Below are 19,157 nucleotides of genomic sequence, written 5' to 3' on the forward strand. Positions count from 1 at the left end.
CTGCATGGCTGGGGAGGCCTCACAATCATGGTGGAAGGCAAGGAGGTGCAAAAGCATGTCTCACATAGTGGCAGGCAGGAGAGAGCATGTGCAGGGGAACTCCCATTTATAAAACCATCAGATCTCATGAGACTTATTCACTACCACGAGAACAGTATGGGGGGAACCATCCCCATGATTCAGTTATCTGCACCTGGCCCCACCCTTGACACGTGGGAATTATTACAATGCAAGGTGAGATTTGGGTGGGGACCCATCCAAACTATATCAGTATGTTTTGACTTCTTGCTTGATTGCTAGGTTGCATAGAGGACAAACATGGAAATTAATGAAGTACCTTAATATCTGGCTTCAGATCTTAGACAGGATCAGAGGGCCAGCTCAAATTTGCAAGGAGGAGAGGTAGATCCCACCATTTTATGGGTGAATGGCAAAATCAAACAGAAATTATGTGGGATGGGAGATACTGATGCAGGCATCTTTGGAAACATTCTACTTAGCTAATTTTATGCTAGGCTTTAGGTCAAGAAGGAGAGAGAGAGCTGACATGCTGTGGTACACACTTATAGTCCCAGCGACTTGGAAAGCTGAGGCAGGAGGATTGCTTGATCCCAGGAGTTTGAGGTAGTGTGCGATGATCGTTCTTGTGAATAGCTACTAGCCACTGAACTCCAGCTTGGGCAACATTGAGACACCCTGTCTCTTAATTTAAAAAAAAAAAAAAAAAGGAGGAAAGAAAGTGGTCTCAGTTTTTAATGTAAATATTTTTAATGGGATAATGATATTTTAAGATTAATGTATATTGTATATCAGTTAACTATAGGTCAATAATTATATAAAACTTAAGGTACGAAAAACATTTATTTTTGCTAACATATCTGTGAGTTGACTGTTCTTGGCTTGGTGAGGCTGCAAGCTGCAGATAGAGTCTAGGTATGTTTTCTTTGTGTTTGTTCCCCCTTGGATCAGTGGACTACCTGAGAATGTGTTTTTGTCACAGTGATAGAATCACAAGGAAACTCCAGTTCTGGAAGTACATTTTAAGCCATTGCTTCTATCATGTCCACTAACATTCAGTCAGCCAAAGCACATACCTTGTCCATGGCTCACATTGATAGTATAGATAAATATACCTGATCTCTAGCAGGAGGAACTGCACTGTCTTGGGGAAAGGTTGTAGATATAGGGAGGGGTGATGAGTTGGGAACAATAATGTAGTCTGCCACAAACATATTAAAGTGTAACTGGATATGGTTGCTGCAGAATTTTGAACGTTTGTTTTAATTGTGATTTTTACTCTTTTCCCCCTATCTAGTGCCCTTTTGTAATACAGTAATTCTCATGATTTTTGTCTGAATTGAAATCTTCTATGAGATTAGATTGTCTACGAAAATACAGTCGATCCTCCTTGTTTTCAGCTTTTGTATTTGTGAACTCACCTACTATTATTTGTAACCCCCACATCAGTACTCACAGCACTTTCATAGTCATGTGTTTGCATAGAGTGTCAAAGAATTTGAGTTGAACAGGATGATATTCTGCCTTCTTTTTCAGCTGTCATACAATAGTCAGGTATCCTTTTTGTGGTCTATTTAATGCCATGCTTTTCCTATTTTTGTACTGTTTGTTGGTTGTTTTGCCATTTAAATTAACCCCCAAGCATAGTGCTGAAGTGCTGCTTAGCATTCACAAGTCCAAGAAGTCTGTGATGTGCCTTACAGAGAAAATACATGCATTAAATAAACTCCATTCAGGCGTGAGTGCTGTAGTGCCATTGGCTGTGAGTTCAATGTTAATGAATGAACAATGTATATTTTTTATTTATTCTTCATTTAATTAATTATTATTATTATTATTTTCAGATAGAGTCTCACTCTGTTGCTCAGGCTGGAGTACAGTGGTGCAGTCTTGGCTCACTGCAACCTCTGCCTCCTGGGTTCAAGCGATTCCCCTGCCTTAGCCTCCCAGGTAGCTAAGACTACAGGCATGCGCCACCATGCCTGGCTAATTTTTTTTTTTTTTTTTTTTTTTGTAGTTTTAGTAGAGACTGGGTTTCACCACGTTGGCCAGGCTGGTCTCGAACTCCAGACCTCAAATGATCTGCCCGCCTTGGCTTCCCAAAGTGCTGGGATTACAGGCGTTAGCCACTGTGCCTGGCCAACAATATATATTAAATAAGCACACATACAACAAAAGTAGGTGTTGGTAAGCTTACAAAAATGTGACCAGTAGCTTGCTGAAACCTAACTTTTTATTTGTTCATGGAACTTTCTAGACCGTAACTACCCTGAATAATGAGAATCTGCTGTAATCTTTTTAGGTGCTGTAGATGAGCCATTGGATTAAATTATTACAGTATGTTGCAGACTGCTCTATGTTGAACCCTAGTGAAATGCCTCTCAAACCCTCATAAGGATCACAATCTCATGTCCTTTTTTTTGTTATTAAATGCCCAGTATGTGTTAGCGATTTAAACAAAATTCAATTTTTTTTTTTTTTTTTTTTTTGAGACAGAGTCTCGCTCTGTCACCTAAGCTGGAGAGTGCAGTGGCATGATCTCGGCTCACTACAACCTCTGCCTCCCGGGTTCAAGCGATTCTCCTGCCTCAGCATCCTGAGTAGCTGGGATTACAGGCGCCCGCCACCATGCTGGGCTAATTTTTGTATTTTTAGTAGAGACGGGGTTTCGCCAGGTTGTCCAGGCTGGTCTGGAACTCCTGACCTCATGCGATCTGCCTGCCTTGGCCTCCTAAAGTGCTGGGATTATAGGCATGAGCCACCATGCCCGGCGTTGACCTTTTAATAATAACCATTCTGACTGGTGTGAGATGGTATGCCATTGTGGTTTTGATTTGCATTTCTCTAATGATCAGTGATATTGAGCTTTTTTTCATATGCTTGTTGGCCGCATGTGTGTCTTCTTTTGAAGTGTCTGTTTATGTCCTTTGCCCACTTTCTAATGAGATTTTTTTTTTCTTGTAAATTTGTTTAAGTTCCTTATCAGTGTTGGACATTAGATCTTTGTCACATGCATTGTTGCAAAAATGTTCTATTCTGTAGGTTGTCTGTTCACTCTGTTGATAGTTTCTTTTGCTGTGCAGAAGCTTCAAGAAGAAAGGAATCCGATTGGTTCTGTGTCTGTCTCTTTTGGTATTCTCAGACTTATGTAGTCATCCATATAGAAAGATGATTAGGAAAATAGGACAAGAATAGCAGAAATCTACATAAAAATGTAGGAAATTAAAATTAGTTACCAGCATACAAAAAACTACTATATGTTATAATTACATACTATAACTCAACCCTCCTTGCCAAATATTCTCTCTCTTTTGACTTCAAAATCATGGCTTATATGTACTTTCTCTATTTCCCAGATGCAAATATAATTAATTGACTTTATTTATCTAGGAAATGTTACTAATATCTTAATTGTAGTCATTGGCTTGAGTGACGGGTTTTGGTAATTCAACTACTATTACTTGAAAGTAGTAGATTTCATAGGTTACTGTTATAAAATCTTTTTAACCTCTTTTCTGATTTCAGGAGTAATTAGTAATTGTGGTTTACTGGAAAATTCAATGAATAGGGTGTTAAAGGAAGCAATTCATCAATAATATATCTAATCTATTGGGAGACTGACGCGGGTGGATCACCTGAGTTCAGGAGTTCGAGACCAGCCTGGCCAACATGGCAAAACTCCGTCTCTACTAAAAATACAAAAATTCGCCGGGCATGGTGGTGCATTCCTGTATTCCCAGGTACTCGGAAGGCTGAGGCAGGAGAATCACCTGAACTCCAGAGGTGGAGGTTGCAGTGAGTCAGGATCGCAGCACTACACTCGAGCCTGGGTGACAGAGTGAGACTCTATCTCAAAAAAAAAAAAAAAAAAAAAAAATTTAAAAATTTAAAAATTTAAAAAAGCGGGCCGGGCGCATTGGTTCAGGGCCGGGCACGGTGGCTCAAGCCTGTAATCCCAGCACTTTGGGAGGCCGAGGCAGGCGGATCACGAGGTCAGGAGATCAAGACCATCCTGGCTAATGTGGTGAAACCCCGTCTCTACTAACAATACAAAAATTAGCTGGATGTGGTGGCAGGTGCCTGTAATCCCAGCTATTCCAGAGGCTGAGGCAGGAGAATCACTTGAACCTGGGAGGCAGAGGTTTCAGTGAGTCCAGATCATGCCACTGCACTCCAGCCTGGGTGACAGAGCGAGATTCTATCTCAAAAAAAAAAAAAAAAAAAAAAAAAAAAAAGCAACAGAAGCAAATGAGAGTGCCTGGGAGTGGTCATTGTGGGGCCTTCCCGTTTGTGTGACCCAGGTCATGTCCCTCCCTAAGCCCTGGTCTCTCTTGCCTCCTGCAGGGCTGATGAATTACCAGATCTCCGTCAAGTGCAGTAACCAGTTCAAGTTGGAAGTGTGTCTTTTGAATGCAGAAAACAAAGTCGTGGACAACCAGGCTGGGACCCAGGGCCAGCGGAAGGTGCTGGGTGCCAACCTCTGGTGGCCGTACCTGATGCACAAACACCCCGCCTACCTGTACTCGTGGGAGGTAATGGTGGTTTGGGACTTGCTTAAGGGAGGTCTTTTGCCCCCATCTGGTAGCCCTGGCTTCAGCAGGAGCCCAGGACAGGTGAACGGGCAGGTGTGGTCCTCTGAGCTTTCTGATGTTTCCCACCCTTGGTGGGAGGCCCAGATTTTTTATTTATTTATTTATTTATTCATGATGGTCTCACTCTGTCACCCAGGCTGGAATGCAATGGCCTGATCACAGCTCACTGCAGCTTTGAGCTGCAATCCTCCTACCTTGGCCTCCTGAGTAGCTGGGACTACAGGCACATGCCACCATGCCTGGCTAATTAAAAAAAATTTTTTTGTAGGCCGGGCATGGTGGCTCACGCCTGTAATCCCAGCACTTCGGGAGGCTGACGCGGGCGGATCACTTTAGGCCAGGAGTTGGAGACCAGCCTGGCCAACATGGTGAAACCCCGTCTCTACTAAAATATGAAAATTTGCAGGGCATGATGGTGCACGTCTGTAATCCCAGCTACTCGGGTGGCTGAGGCAGGGGAATTGCTTGAACCCAGGAGGCGGGGGCTGCGGTGAATTGAGATCATGCCACTGCACTCTATCCTGGGTGACAGAGTGAGACTGTCTCAAAAAAAAAAATCCTTTTTATAGAGTTGGGGTCTTACTAGGTTGCCCAGGCTGGTCTTGAACTCCTGGACTGAGGTGATCCTCCTGCCTTAGCCTCCCAAAGTGTAGGGATTCCAGGCATGAGCCACCTCGTCTGGTCAAGGAGAAGGCCTGATTTTGAAGGGCAGGTCCCAGGGTCAGCTAGTGAAGGGCAGAGCCTCTGATTGCTGCTTCTCTGCAGGCCCAGAGGCGACTTCCGGGGTACATGCACGAGGGGTCTTCCTGCTGTAGGGCAGGCCAGATGGGGCTCAGGCTGTCGGGGCGCTCACACCTGGCGCTTTGGCTGTCATAGGTGCGGCTGACTGCACAGAAGTCACTGGGGCCTTTGACTTCTACACACTCCCTGTGGGGCTCCGCACTGTGCCCGTCACCGAGAGCCAGTGGGTGAGAGCCAGTTTCATTTGCAGTAGAGGCAGCAGAGGTTGTAGAAATGCTCCTTGAGGCAGATGCCACAGCCCAATTTCATGGAGTGATTTGGGCTGAGCCGAGTCTGCAGCAGGCAGAAGGCTCTGAGATGTTGTCCTAGCCTGGGCAAAGGACATTTCAGAGCTCGGGGGAATAGGGGTGTGCTCAGCACGACTGGGTGGACAGGCCCTTTGTTGTGAATCGTACAGGCTTCCAGGAGCGGGTGCCTGAGGCTTCCAGACAGGCTTTGGGAGGTGGCCAGAGGAGATGCCTGTTTCCGGGGCAGGAAATGGAGGGAGTGCCCAGGCTGGAGAGGTTCAGCCAGGCTGTCACAAGGCTTTGAAGCTTCCCATCTGAGAGCCTGGCTATTGGAGAGTGTGGGTTTGGAACTTGAGGCTAGGAGGTTCTGTTCTGTCCTGTGCCAGCCACAGCCTTCGGATGGGCAGAGCAATGATGGGGGGAAGATGTAGAAGAAAAGAACTGAGGAAAGAAGAAGAAAACCAGCTTCACAACGGTCTAGGCCGGATGTGGTGGCTCACGCCTATAATCCCAGCAGTTTGGGAGGCTGAGGTGGGTGGATCACCTGAGGTCAGGAGTTGGAGACCAGCCTGGTCAACAGGTAGTGAATCCTGTCTCTACTAAAAATACAAAAATTAGCTGGGCATAGTGGTGGACGTCTGTAATCCCAGCTACTAGGTAGGCTGAGGCAGGAGAATCGCCTCAGGTGAACCAGGAGGCAGAGATTGCAGTGAGCTGAGATAATGCCACTGCATTCCAGCCTGGGCTACAGAATGAGACTCTGTATCTCAAAAAAACAAAACAAAACAAAAACACAACAGTCTGTTCTGTGGAGGCCTTGGGCAGATGCTGGGAGCTCTGAGCACGGACTGGTCCCTCTGTTGGGAGCCTCTTCCCTTCATCCCTCCTGGTTAACTTGACTCAGCATAAAGGCCATTTCTTCTAAAAGTCTGTCCCTGACTCTCCCATCCGGGATGTGTCTGTTGTCTCATAGAGTGCCCAATTCCTGCCACCACTTGTCATTTCCATTCACAACATTTCTTTCATTGTTTGTTTTTCAGAGTCAGGGTCTCACTCTGTTGCCCAGGCTGGAGTGCAGTGGTGCAATCATAGCTCGTTGCCATCTCGACCTCCTGGGCTTAAGCGATCCTCCCCACTCAGCCTCCCAAATAGCTGGGACCACAGACGTGCGCTGCCTTGCCAGGCTAAATTTTAATATTTTTTTTCCCCACGAGTCAAGAGTCTTGCTCTGTCTCCCTGGCTGGAGAGCAGTGGTGCGATCTTGGCTCACTGCATCCTCTACCTCCTGGGTACAAACAGTTCTGCCTCACCCTCCCGAGTAGCTGGGATTACAGGCTCACGCCACCATGCCCAGCTAGTTTTCTTCTTTATTTTTTGTTGAGATGGGGTTTCACCATGTTGGCCAGGCTGGTCTCGAACTCTTGAGCTCGTGATCCACCTGCCTTGGCCTCCCAAAGTGCTCACAGGCTTGAGCCACCATGCCCGGCCCTAATTTTTAAATTTGTTGTAGAAACAAGGTCTTGCTATGTTGCCCAGGCTGGTCTCAAGCGCCTGGTCTCAAGTAAGCCTCCCAAAGTGCTGGGGTTCTAGGCGTGAGCCACCTCGCCTGGCACTTGCACCGTTTTTCTGTGCATGCATCTCCACTCCCGCTGTCCAGGACCTGTGGACTTAGATTTGAGTCATTACTGAGCACCTAGCACCCAGCCCCATGCCTACCTCCCACCTCGCACTACCTGTTTGCTTGATGCATTAATAAATATTCCACCTGAATCCACAGCCCATTCACTCCTGTGTTCAAGAGCTATTTCAGGAAGCGAACCTCATTTTTGGCAGTGTTCAGTCCAGTGACCTCAGCTCTGTGTACCTGGCAGGGTGGCTACGCCTCTGGGGGAATTGGGTTCAGGGGTGGGGGAGAAAGTGTGATGTTAGAGAGCTCGGTCTAGGACTAGAGGAACGTGCCCTTATGTAAAATACATCTCAAGTTAGGGAAGAAAGCAGCAGCTCTGTGCTTTTTTTTTTTCTTCTTTTCTTTCTTTCTTTTTTGTTTGTTTGTTTGTTTGTTTTGGGGGAGGGTCTTGCTCTGTGGCCCAGGCTGGAGTGCAGTAGCATGATTTCGGCTCACTGCAACCTCCACCTCCCAGGTTCAAGCAGTTCTTGTGCCTCAGCCTCCCGAGTAGCTGGAGTTACAGATGCGTGCCACTATGCCTGGCTAATTTTTGTATATTTATTAGAAATGGGGTTTTGCCATGTTGGCCAGGCTGTTCTTGAACCCCTGACCTCAGTGATCTGCCTGCCTCAGCCTCCTGAAGTGCTGGAATTACAGATGTGAGCCATCATGCCTGGCCCCCAGTTGTGTTCTGGCAGGGGAAGATGGGACAGAGAGGATGAGAGGGTGTCTGAGCCTTTCCCAGACTGACGGAACCTGTGTCTTCTCTCTTTTGTGGACAGGATGGTGATTGCTCACACCAAAGCCTTGGACCCCTCCCAGCCTGTGACCTTTGTGACCAACTCCACCTACGCAGCAGACAAGGAGGTGAGCCTGGGGGTCCCCACCCCATTTCTCCCTGCCTTTGCCTGGGCTTGTCCTGAAGCCTGTTCATGGGAACAGCTGGAAAGAACCATGTGCTGCCAGTCTGAGCTTTTTATTTTGTTTTACTTAGAAAGATAGAGACAGGGTCTTGCCATGTTGCCCAGGCTGGTCTCGAACTCTTGGGCTCAAGTGATCCTCCTGCCTCGGCCTTCCAAAGGGCTGGGGTTACAGGCATGTGCCACCGCACTCAGCCGCAGCCAGTCTGTTTTCAAAGATGGTCTTTGGGTTAATGACAGTTCTCTCTCTGCTTACTCTCCAGGCAGTGTGGCTTTCTGAATCCAAGGAGGCTGGGCATAGGGAAATGGGATTTGTTTGCCCAGTTTGGACTCAGCATTTTTTGTACTCGGTTTAATAGACTCATAAAATGTCAAAGGTTTAAGTGAGCTTAGAGTTCATCTGGCCCAAACCTGGCTGATCAGAATCTCCAGGGGAAGTTTTATTGAAATGCCAGATCTCTGCATTCTGAGATCCTGATTTAGTAACTCCAGGGTTGGAACCTGAGTTTTTTTTTTTTTTTTTTTTTTTTTTGTGAAGGCAAGGTCTTACTCTGTTGTTCTGGCTGGAGTGCAGTGGTGTGATCACAGCTCACTGCAGCCTTGAATTCCTGGGCCTAAGCAACCCTCTTGCCTCAGCCTTCCAAGTAGCTGGGACTCCGGGTGTACACCACTGTGCCCAGCTAATTTTAAATGTTTTTGTAGAGATGGGATCTCATTATGTTGCCCAGGCCAGTCTCAAACTCTTGAGCTCAAGTGATCGTCCTGCCTTAGCCTCCTAAAGTGCTGGGATTACAGGCATGAGCCACCGTGCCTGGCTGATACTAGCATTCTTTTTTTTTTTTTTTTTTAAAGATAGAGTCTTGCTCTGTTGCCCAGGCTGGAGTGCAGTGGCACAGTCTCAGCTCACTGCAACCTCCGCCTCCCAGGTTCAAGCAATTCTCCTGCCTCAGCCTCCCAAGTAGCTGGGATAACAGGCACATGCCACCACGCCTGCGCTTGATCGTGGGAGGCAGAGGTTGCACTATTGTGCCACTCCATTCTAGCCTGGGCAACAGAGCGAGACTCTGTCTTCCAAACAAAGCGCAAAAAGATTATCTGCGAGAATGACTGCATTGGCCCCTTGGGTGGGAGCGCTTCTCCAGGGCAAGGTGAGGGGATGCCCAGTGCTGGGAGTGCTGCCTGGAGAGGAGTCAGTTCCAGTGGCGGGGGCCCTGGGTTTTGGCTGAGGACTGCGTGTTGGCAGCTGCTCTGCCTCTCACAGCCCTTCCCAGCTGCACACGTCGTGAGCGTCAGTGTGCAATCACAGGCCTGCCTCCTTTGAGCCACTTTGTGACCATGTTTTTTGCTTGTGGGGCAGGGTAATTTCAGGATCTAAATTGGTGCAGTTGGATGTTCTCAGCCCCGAGAGGCAGCTCTTCCCGTTCTAGGCTTTTTGTTTTGTTTTGTAGAAATGGAGTCCTACGATGTTGCCCAGGCTGGTCTCAAACTCCTGGGCTCAAGTGATCCTCCCACCTTGGCCTCCCAATGTGCTGGGATTACAGGCATGAGCCACTGTGCCGTGCTAATTTTCTTGATACTATTTTTTGTAGAGCTGGGGTCTTGCTGTGTTGCCCAGGCTGGTCTCGAACTCCTGGCCACAAGCCACCCTCCTGCCTCAGCCTCCCAGAGTGCTGGGATTACATCCCCTTCTTACCTTCTCTGTCAGAGGAGCCCCCACAGCATGTGAGTACTGAGTCATGCGGTCTTGTGGTTGCTGAACGGGCTCTGCTGCTCTGGTCCTAGGCTCTGTATGTGGATGTGATCCGTGTGAACAGCTACTACTCTTGGTATTGCAACTATGGGCACCTGGAGTTGATTCAGCTGCAGCTGGCCACCCAGTTTGAGAATTGGTGTAAGACATCACAATCCCATTATTCAGAGCGAGTATGGAGTGGAAACGCTTGTAGGGTTTCACCAGGTAAGCGGTGTTGAACTTTCTGCTTGTGTATTCTCTTTGGGCAGAGATGCCACTTGCCTCCCCCACCCTGCCCTGCGCCCACTGCAGTGCTCCCCTTGCTTCAGCTTTGGGCTCACCTCCCGCTACCCTGTCCACGTTCCTTTCTCACCAGCAGCCAGGCCTCTGCCCCACTCGCTTGGTCCTCAAAGATGGACTCCTTACTGGCCTTGTTTCCAGACAGCCTCCTATCACCCGTGCCCAGGTGGTCTTTCTAACAAATGAAAATTTTTATGTGTTTTTGAGACCGCCTCTCTCTCTGTCACCCAAGCTGGAGTGGGGTGGTGCGATCACTGCTCACTGCAGCCTTAACCTCCTGGGCCCAAGCGATCTTCTCACCTCAGCCTCCTGAGTAGCTGGGACCATAGGCACAGGCCAACATGCCTGGCTAATTTTTTTACTTTTGTGGAGATGGGGCCTTGTTGTGTTCCCCAGGCTGGTCTTGAATTCCTGGGATCAAGTGATCCTCCTGCCTCAGGCTCACAAAGCGCTGGGATTTACAGGTGTTAGGCACTGTGCCTGGCCACAAATCAAAATTTTTGAGTCCTGTCATTGGCTCCCCCAGGCCCATAGGACAAAGTCCTAACCCCTAGTCAGGACACTCAGTGTCCTCTGCTCTCTCCTGGGTTTTCATCCTCTTCTCTTCTCACTCCTGGCCACTGATCTGTTTCCACTGCCCTCATTTGCTCTCCTGCTCTTGCTTGAGCTATTCTTTCTGCCTGGAATGCCCATGTTGGCACCATAATCACCAACTAAAAGATCCTTTTCTTTTTATTTTTTTAGAGATAGGGTCTTGCTATGTTGCCCAGGCTGGTCTCAAACTCCTGGACTCAATTGATCTTTTTGCCTTGGCCTCCCAAAGTTCTGGGATTAACAGGTGTGATCCACTGTGCTAGCCTTTTTTTATTTTTTATTTTTTTCCTGACAGGGTTTTGTTCTGTTGCCCAGGCTGCAGTGTGGTGGTGTCATCATAGCTCACTGCAGCCTCGAACTCCTGGGCTGAAGCGATTCCCCTGCCTCAGCCTCCTGAGTAGCTGGGACTACATGCGTGCACCACCATGTGCAGCCTAGTTTTAAAATATTTTGTAGAGATGCAGTCTCGCTATCAGGCTGGTCTTCACCTCCTGTCTTGGACTCCCAAAGTACTGGGAATACAGGCATGAGTCACGACACGTGGCTGAAAAGATATCTATTTGGCATCTGAGTCTCCTCATAGCTGTCACCTCTGTGGGGAGGTTTACCCTGCCTGCCCCAGGCGGAGGGAACCTTCCCCGTGCTCTGCCCTGTTGCAGCCGGAACCTGGCTCTCCCAACATTCTCGCCAGGCACCGTTGTTATTTCTTTGGCTCTCTCTTTGATCGGACTGTGGGCTCAGGAGACAGGAGTCCTATTTATTGTTGTTTCCCAGGTACTCTGCAATAGCTGACACAGCACATGCTAAATAATACCTGTTGAGGGCATGAGTGAGATCTTAGAGCCATGTTTAATCACTCACTTTGTCTTTTTTTTTTTTTTTTTTTTTGAGATGGAGTCTCACTCTGTCACCCAGGCTGATGTGCAATGGTGTGATCTCAGCTCACTGCAACCTCCACTTCCTAGGCTCAAGCGATTGTCCTGCCTCAACCTCCCAAGCAGCTGGGATTACAGGCATCTGCCACCATGCCCAGCTAATTTTTGTATTTTTGTAGAGGTGGGGTTTTGCCATGTTGGCCAGGCTGGTCTCGAGCTCCTGACGTCAAGTGATTTGCCTGCTTCCGCGTCCCAAAATCCTGGGATTACAGGCCTGAGCCACCATGCCTGGCCTGTCCTCATTTGTTTATCCATCTCATTTTTTGTCCTTCTCACCAAAGATATGTTGCTTTGTCTTGTGGGGTTTTTTTCATGTGGATTCCTGAACCCCATCCAGCCCCTTGTCCCCTCCCCAGCCAGCTCACACTCTTTTGCACAGCTCCTGGGACTCCCGTTGACACACAGGGAACAGCCACCCACAATGGACTGCACTGTTCTGTTTGCACCCTTAAATTTATCATGCTTACAGAATGACACTTCTGCAAACTAGTCAAGTAGGGGGAAGTGGTTTGTGGATATGCACCCTTGTTCATTCTCTTTGAAAAGGTAACCAGCTCTGAATTCTTTCTCCTTTGAGGAGGAGTTTCACTTGTCGCCCAGGCTGGAGGGTAGTGGTGCAATCTTGACTCACTGCTATCTCCGCCTCCCAGGTTCAAGCAATTCTCCTGCATCAGCCTCCCAAGTAGCTTGGATTACAGGCATGCACCACCATGCTCACTGAATTTTTTTTTTTTTTTTTTTTTTTTTTAGTAGAGATGAGGTTTCACCATGTTGGTCAGGCTGGTCTTGAACTTTTGACCTCAAGCGATCCACCTGCCTTGGCCTCCCAAAGTGCTGGAATTACAGGCATGAGCCACCATGCCCAGCCCCAGTTCTGAATTCTTAAGAAACTCGAGAGGGTCTAGGTGAGCATTGATAGAACCTCTGCAGTGCTGGGTGTGCTGGCTCACACCTGGAATGCTAGCCCTTTGGGAGACCGAGGTCAGAGGATCTCTTGAGCCCAGGAGTTTGAGACCAGTCTGCACAACATGGACCCCATCTCTACAAAATATTTAAGATGAGTTGTGGCTGGGTGCAGTGGCTGACGCCTGTAATCCCAGCACTTTGGGAGGCTGAGGTGGGTGGATCACGAGGCCAAGAGTTCAAGTCCAGCCTGACCAACATGGTGAAACCCCGTCTCTACTAAGAAAACACAGAAATTAGCTGGGTGTGGTGGCATGCACCTGTAATCCCAGCTACTCAGGAGGCTAAAGCAGGAGAATCGCTTGAACTGGGGAGGTGGAGGTTGCAGTGAGCCGAGATTGTGCCACTGCACTCCAGCCTGGGCGACAGAGCAAGACTCCATCTCAAAAAAAAAAAAAAAAATAGTTGGGTATGGTCGTGCTTGCCTCTAGTCCCAGCTACTTGGGAGGCTGAGGTAGGAGGACTGTTTGAGCCCAGTAGGTCAAGGCTGCAGTCCGCCATAATTGCACCACTGTACTCCCACCTGGGTGACAGAGTGAGACCTTGTTTCAAAAAAGAACCTTTGCAATGATGGAAATGCCCCATGTCTGCACTGTCTGAAATGGTAGCCACTAGCTACATGTGGCTATTGAAGTCTTGATATATGACTAGGATAACTGAATTTATTTGGTTTAATTAAAAAAAAAATTCTTTTTAAGACAGCCTTACTCTGTTGCCCAGGCTGGAGTGCAGTGGCGTAATCACAGCTCACTGCTCAACCTCCTGGGCTCAAGTGATCCTTCCTCCTCGGCCCCCCAAGTAGCTGGAGCCACAGGCATGCGCCACTACACCTAGCGAATATTTAGCCTTTTTATAGAGACTGGGTTTTACTGTGTTGCCTAGGCTGATCTTGAACTCCTGAGCTCAAGTGATCCTCCTGCCTCGACCTCCCAAAGTGCTGAGATTACAGACCTGAGCTACCATGCCCAGCCTGGTTTAGTTTAATTTCATTTTTCATTCATTCATTCATTCATTCATTCATGAGATAGGGTCTTGTTCTGTCACCCAGGCTGGAGTGTAGTGGTGCAAACACAGCTCACCACAGCTTTGACCTCCGGGACTGAAGCAGTCCTCCCACCTCAGCCTCCCAAGTAGCTGGGACCACAGGTGTGTGCCTCCATGCTTGGCTAACTTTTGTACTTTTTGTAGGCTAGTCTTGAACTCCTAGGCTCAAACAGTCCTCCCACCTCGGTCTCCCAAAGTGCGTGGATGACAGACATGAGCCAGCGCGCCTGACCTAAAGACATATTTTTCCTTCTAGTGTAGTTCAGCCTTAAGACTGTATCAGCAGATAGAGACGGAAAAGTTAGAAAAATTGAGTATCAGGTTATATTTATAAATAAAGCAGTTACTAATTGATGTTTTTTTTTTAAACCTCCTTTTTAATTCTGGGTTACATCATTCCCTGGCTGTCGTTTTTTTTGTTTTGTTTTGTTTTGTTTTATTATTATACTTTAAGTTTTAGGGTACATGTGCACATGTACCCTAAAGTTACATGTTAGTTACATACGTATACATGTGCCATGCTGGTGTGCTGCACCCACTAACTCGTCATCTAGCATTAGGTATATCTCCCAATGCTATCCCTCCCCCCTCCCCCCACCCCACAACAGTCCCCAGAGTGTGATGTTCCCCTTCATGTGTCCATGTGATCTCATTGTTCAATTCCCACCTATGAGTGAGAATATGCGGTGTTTGCTTTTTTGTTCTTGCGATAGTTTACTGAGAATGATGAGTTCCAATTTCTCCCTGACTGTCTTTACCCTAGCATCAGTGAGTCCTGCAGTCACTACAGCCCCCAGTGAGGACAGATATTTTGGTCACCATCAAGTGGATCTTTATTTTTATCTAACATTTACAATTCTGCCAGTTCTTACTCTTAATTCTCTTTGCCTTGAATCCCAGGATCCACCTCTGATGTTCAGTGAAGAGTACCAGAAAAGTGTGCTAGAGCAGTACCATCTGGGTCTGGATCAAAAACGCAGAAAATACGTGGTTGGAGAGCTCATCTGGAATTTTGCCGATTTCATGACTAACCAGTGTAAGTGGCAGTTTAGCGCATGGGATAATGTACCCGTCCTCATTTTTTCAGGTTGCCTTGCCCATTCTGGACATTTTGGCTGTAAGAATATTGGAAACAAAGGGGGAAACCTGGTTTAATCCATGTAGGTTGTGTTGAGAATTTCCTAGGAAAAGTAAGTTGTGCTTAGGAAGTAGGAAAGCAGTCAGGCCCCTGCTTCCCACATACGGTCAAAAAGCAAACATGAGAGTCTGCTATAGTGAGATGGAAATGGCTAGCTTGCCTTTTTCTTGTCTATTTCATAGCCAAGGATGAAGGAAAAACTGGACCTCATTATGGATTTACTTTTGGGATACACTCATTATTCCAGAGGAGGGTAAAAGGCTGAGAAGCTTAAGGTATTTCAGTCTGTTTTATGTTACTCATTTGCGAAAAGCAGGCTCATCGAATACAGGTGAGTTTCAACGCGTCTTGAATATGGCAGCATTTAAAAGTCTTCAGACCAGGCATGGTGGCTCATGCCTGTCATCCCAGCACTTTGGGAGGCCAAGGTGGGAGGATTGCTTGAGACCAGCCTGTTCAGCATAGCAGGATCCCCATCTCTACAAAAACTAAACAGATTAGCTAGGTGTGGTGGTGTGTGCCTGTAGTCCTAGCTGCTTGGGAGGCTGAGGCAGGCGGATAGCCTGAGCACAGGAGTTGGAGGCTGCAGTAAGCCATGATTACACCACTGCACTTGAGCCTGGGCAACAGAGTGAGACCTGTCTTTAAAAAAAAAAAGGAGCTGGGCACGGTGGCTCATGCCTGTAATCCCAGCACTTTGGGAGGCCGAGGCAGGCAGATCATGAGGTCAGGAGATCGAGACCATCCTGGCTAACAGTGAAACCGTGTCTCTACTGAAAATACAAAAAAAAATCAGCCGGGCGTGGTGGCGGGTGCCTGTAGTCCCAGCTGCTCGGGAGACTGAGGCAGGAGAATGGCATGAACCCAGGAGTTGGAGCTTGCAGTGAGCCGAGATTGTGCCACTGCACTCCAGCCTGGGCGACAGTGAGACTGCTTCTCAAAAAAAAAAAAAAAAAAAAAGAAAGAAAGGGTCTTCAAAGACAATAAGATCTGTGCTCTCACGTAGGGTGGATGAGGGGCTGCCAAGTTAGCAATGAATGTTTCCCATTTCTTCTTAGTTTATGGGCTTTCCATAAACTCAGGATGGCAGTTTGGTTGGTTGGAGAAGGATATGGTGATGGCGGGAGTTACAATACATTACTTATAGGGGAAGATAGGCTTTTGAAAGGTTAAAGCTTAAAAGTGAGAATGGAAAAGGGATGAATGAATGAACATGATGAGGTGAGAGAGAAGAGGTAAAGGGAAAAGGAGAACAAGAAACTCTTCTCTGCGTGGCACCTGGGATGAATGGTTTCTGGGGACATCCCTGATGGCAGTTTTGTGGAGAGGTGCAAAGCTTTATGTGTTAAGAAATGAGCTTTAGGCTCAGTGCAGTGGCTCACGCCTGTAATCCCAGCACTTTGGGAGGCCGAGGTGGGTGAAAAGAAAAAATGGGCTGGGCGCAGTGGCTCACGCCTATAATCCCAGCACTTTGGGAGGCCGAGGTGGGCGGATCATGGGGTAAGGAGTTCGAGAGCAGCCTGGCCAACATGGTGAAACCGTGTCTCTACAAAAAAATAGAAAAAAAATCCCTGCATGGTGGTGAGCACCTGTAGTCCCAGTTACTCAGGAGGCTGAGGCATGAGAATCGCTTAAACCTCCGAGGCGGAGGCTGCAATGAGCTGAGATGGTGCCACTGCACTCCAGCCTGGGTGACAGAGCTGGGTGGTGGCTCAAGATATGTTTTGTAAACCTGAAGATTTGAGATCATATAAGCCAAATCGAAACTTAATTGGCATTCATAACTTTTGGTTCTAGAGACTCCATGATTAACTAAGAGCCACCAAACATTTCCCATGTAGACTATTTTGACCATGCTGACTCTACTGACACTGTGGTTACTGAATTCACTTTATCTCTAGAAATTAATTCTTACTAATGGATGTCTGTCACTGTAAGATCCTTCTCTCCTCTGAAATAAGGAGAACATTTTAACTTCAGTAGTTTAAACTAGTGTCCTAAACTATAGCATTCAAAATGAGATAATATGCTAAAGTAATACACAAACCAAAAATCCCAGTGGCTAACACAAAAAGTTTTTCTTACTCATTTTACATATCCAGGGTAAGTCAGTAATAGACGCAGACACACCCAGAGACCAAGGATGAGTTGTGATCTGTCTGCACACATAGTTCACAATGCCTGAGTGAGTTGTGCATTAGCCTTTAAACTTCCACTCATGTTTAATTAATAAAGATTTTGCTCAAATGCCATTTGATGATGAGTTTCATGACGATGATCAACTTTAAAAGAACTTGGAAGTACAATCCTCAAGCGTTTCTGGAAATAGCAGAACTACAATATTTGAGAAAAATATTTTTTAATGTATAAAAAATTGGCAGGGTAGGCTAGCAAGCAAGAGACCTAGAGAAAAGTTGATGTTACAGTCTCAAGACGAAAGGCAATCTGCAGGCAGAATTATTTCCTTCAGGGATCTCAGTCTTTTAATATAATCAATTGACTGGATGAGCCCTACAATATTTTGGAAAATAATCTGCTTTTCTCAAAAATTACTGATTTTCATGTTAATCTCATCTAACAATACTTTCAGAGCAACATCTAGACTGGTATTTGAATATATAACTCTTTTATCTTTTAAAATATCAAATAATACAGTTATATATATATACACACATATGTATATATGTCACCTAAATTGTAGATATCAGAAATCAGAATGCTGTGATATGAATATTTAGTATATTTTAATCATGATAAATTATACATCCTTCTACCTTATGATAATGGATTTTAAGATCTATGCTGTTAAACTCTATATTTACCCTTTAATTCATATCTTACTTATTTTACATTTATCTGAGAATACATTGGGTCTACTAAATCTTTACTATCATTCACAAGTCTTACATCTTAAGATAACTTTTCATTAAAATAAAAATTCTTCATTGCACCTAGAAAGGAGCAGGGTTTTGAAAGCGATCAATGATTACTCTAATACCTAATATAATAATATAATATAGTAAAAATCAAAATACTTGAATGAAAAATGTAAAATTAATAGTTTTGCTTTCATTGTTTTTATTCCAGTGTCTATTTTAGAATGTTTTTACTCTAATTGTGTTTTATGCAAAACCAAATGAGCTTTAGATAATTCCATTGATACATTACATACGAAAGTTCTCGTTAAATAGGATATAGCATATTTTACTTAAAAATCCAAATTATAAAATAAAGAGGGATTTTAAGTTGAGTCTAAAATTTTTGTTTCAATTTTGTTTTTATTTAAAGACTTGCTATAATTCTGTGAGAGAGCTATAAAAGTCTACTCAGAAACATTATAATGTAAAATGGACAGAGAAGGACAATGAGATATTTAATTTGCCACGGCAAAGCCATTGCTGTGAAGAATGGATAATATATGTCAAGGTTAATATATGAAGAAATAACACAGGTGAATAGCAGAGGCAATAAATCTGTTTTTACCACAGGACTTGTCTTACACTTTTCTCTTAGTAATAAATAAAATAATTTTCGACCAGATGGAGCTGGCTTGAAATCCTCTTGTTTATGGCAGAACATATCGGTTATGATTCAAAAAATATAGCCCATTTCCAAAAACCTGCAACAAAGAGATACTTTCTCAGGTGAGTGTTCAGATCATTATTCATTACAAAGTGTCAGTTTTGTCTTTATTGATCCTCATTATTGTAAGAAAGTATATGGTCCTGTCTCCATTCTATTAAAACAACATTGTAGAGATTAGCACTGAGTCTTTCCAGCCATGTGCATCTGTTCATTTCCGTCTCCAGCTTGAGTTTTTCTGTGTATTACAAAATAAGAAAACAAAAATGACACAATAATCTATTTTGTCTGGTTTTGCTCTTTATTAGTAGAAATAGACAAGTGAGGAGTTGGAGGAAGAAATTGCTTCTGATCTGTTTTAGATACAGGTGAAACTCTCCCTCCCTCCCCGCCCCACCCAATCTTTCTCTGTCTCCCTCCCTGAGCCTATTCTTGCTTCTTCCCTTTACAAATAATTAACTGCTCAGGTCATGTTGAACCAAAAAATAGCGTCTGTAGCCCCTGTGTGCTTACTTTAAGTATATGTTACGGAAAAATGCGGAGTGAGCACTTACAACTCATTCTCCTGGGAAGCACAGTGATACTATACCCCAAATGCTTTTCTTTATCATTTTAATTTTTATCTTCTTTACTTACATTTCCAAC

At 45.7% G+C, this 19,157-nt stretch overlaps 1 pseudogene; it reads left to right on the top strand.

The window, feature by feature from the left end:
• Positions 1 to 4,412: 4,412 nt before the first annotated feature.
• LOC117977912 (beta-glucuronidase-like) overlaps positions 4,413 to 19,157 on the top strand; it is a 52,224-nt pseudogene continuing 37,479 nt past the window's right edge.

This window comes from Pan paniscus, chromosome 4 (assembly GCF_029289425.2).
Source record: "Pan paniscus chromosome 4, NHGRI_mPanPan1-v2.0_pri, whole genome shotgun sequence".
NCBI classification, from domain to species: Eukaryota; Metazoa; Chordata; class Mammalia; order Primates; family Hominidae; genus Pan; species Pan paniscus.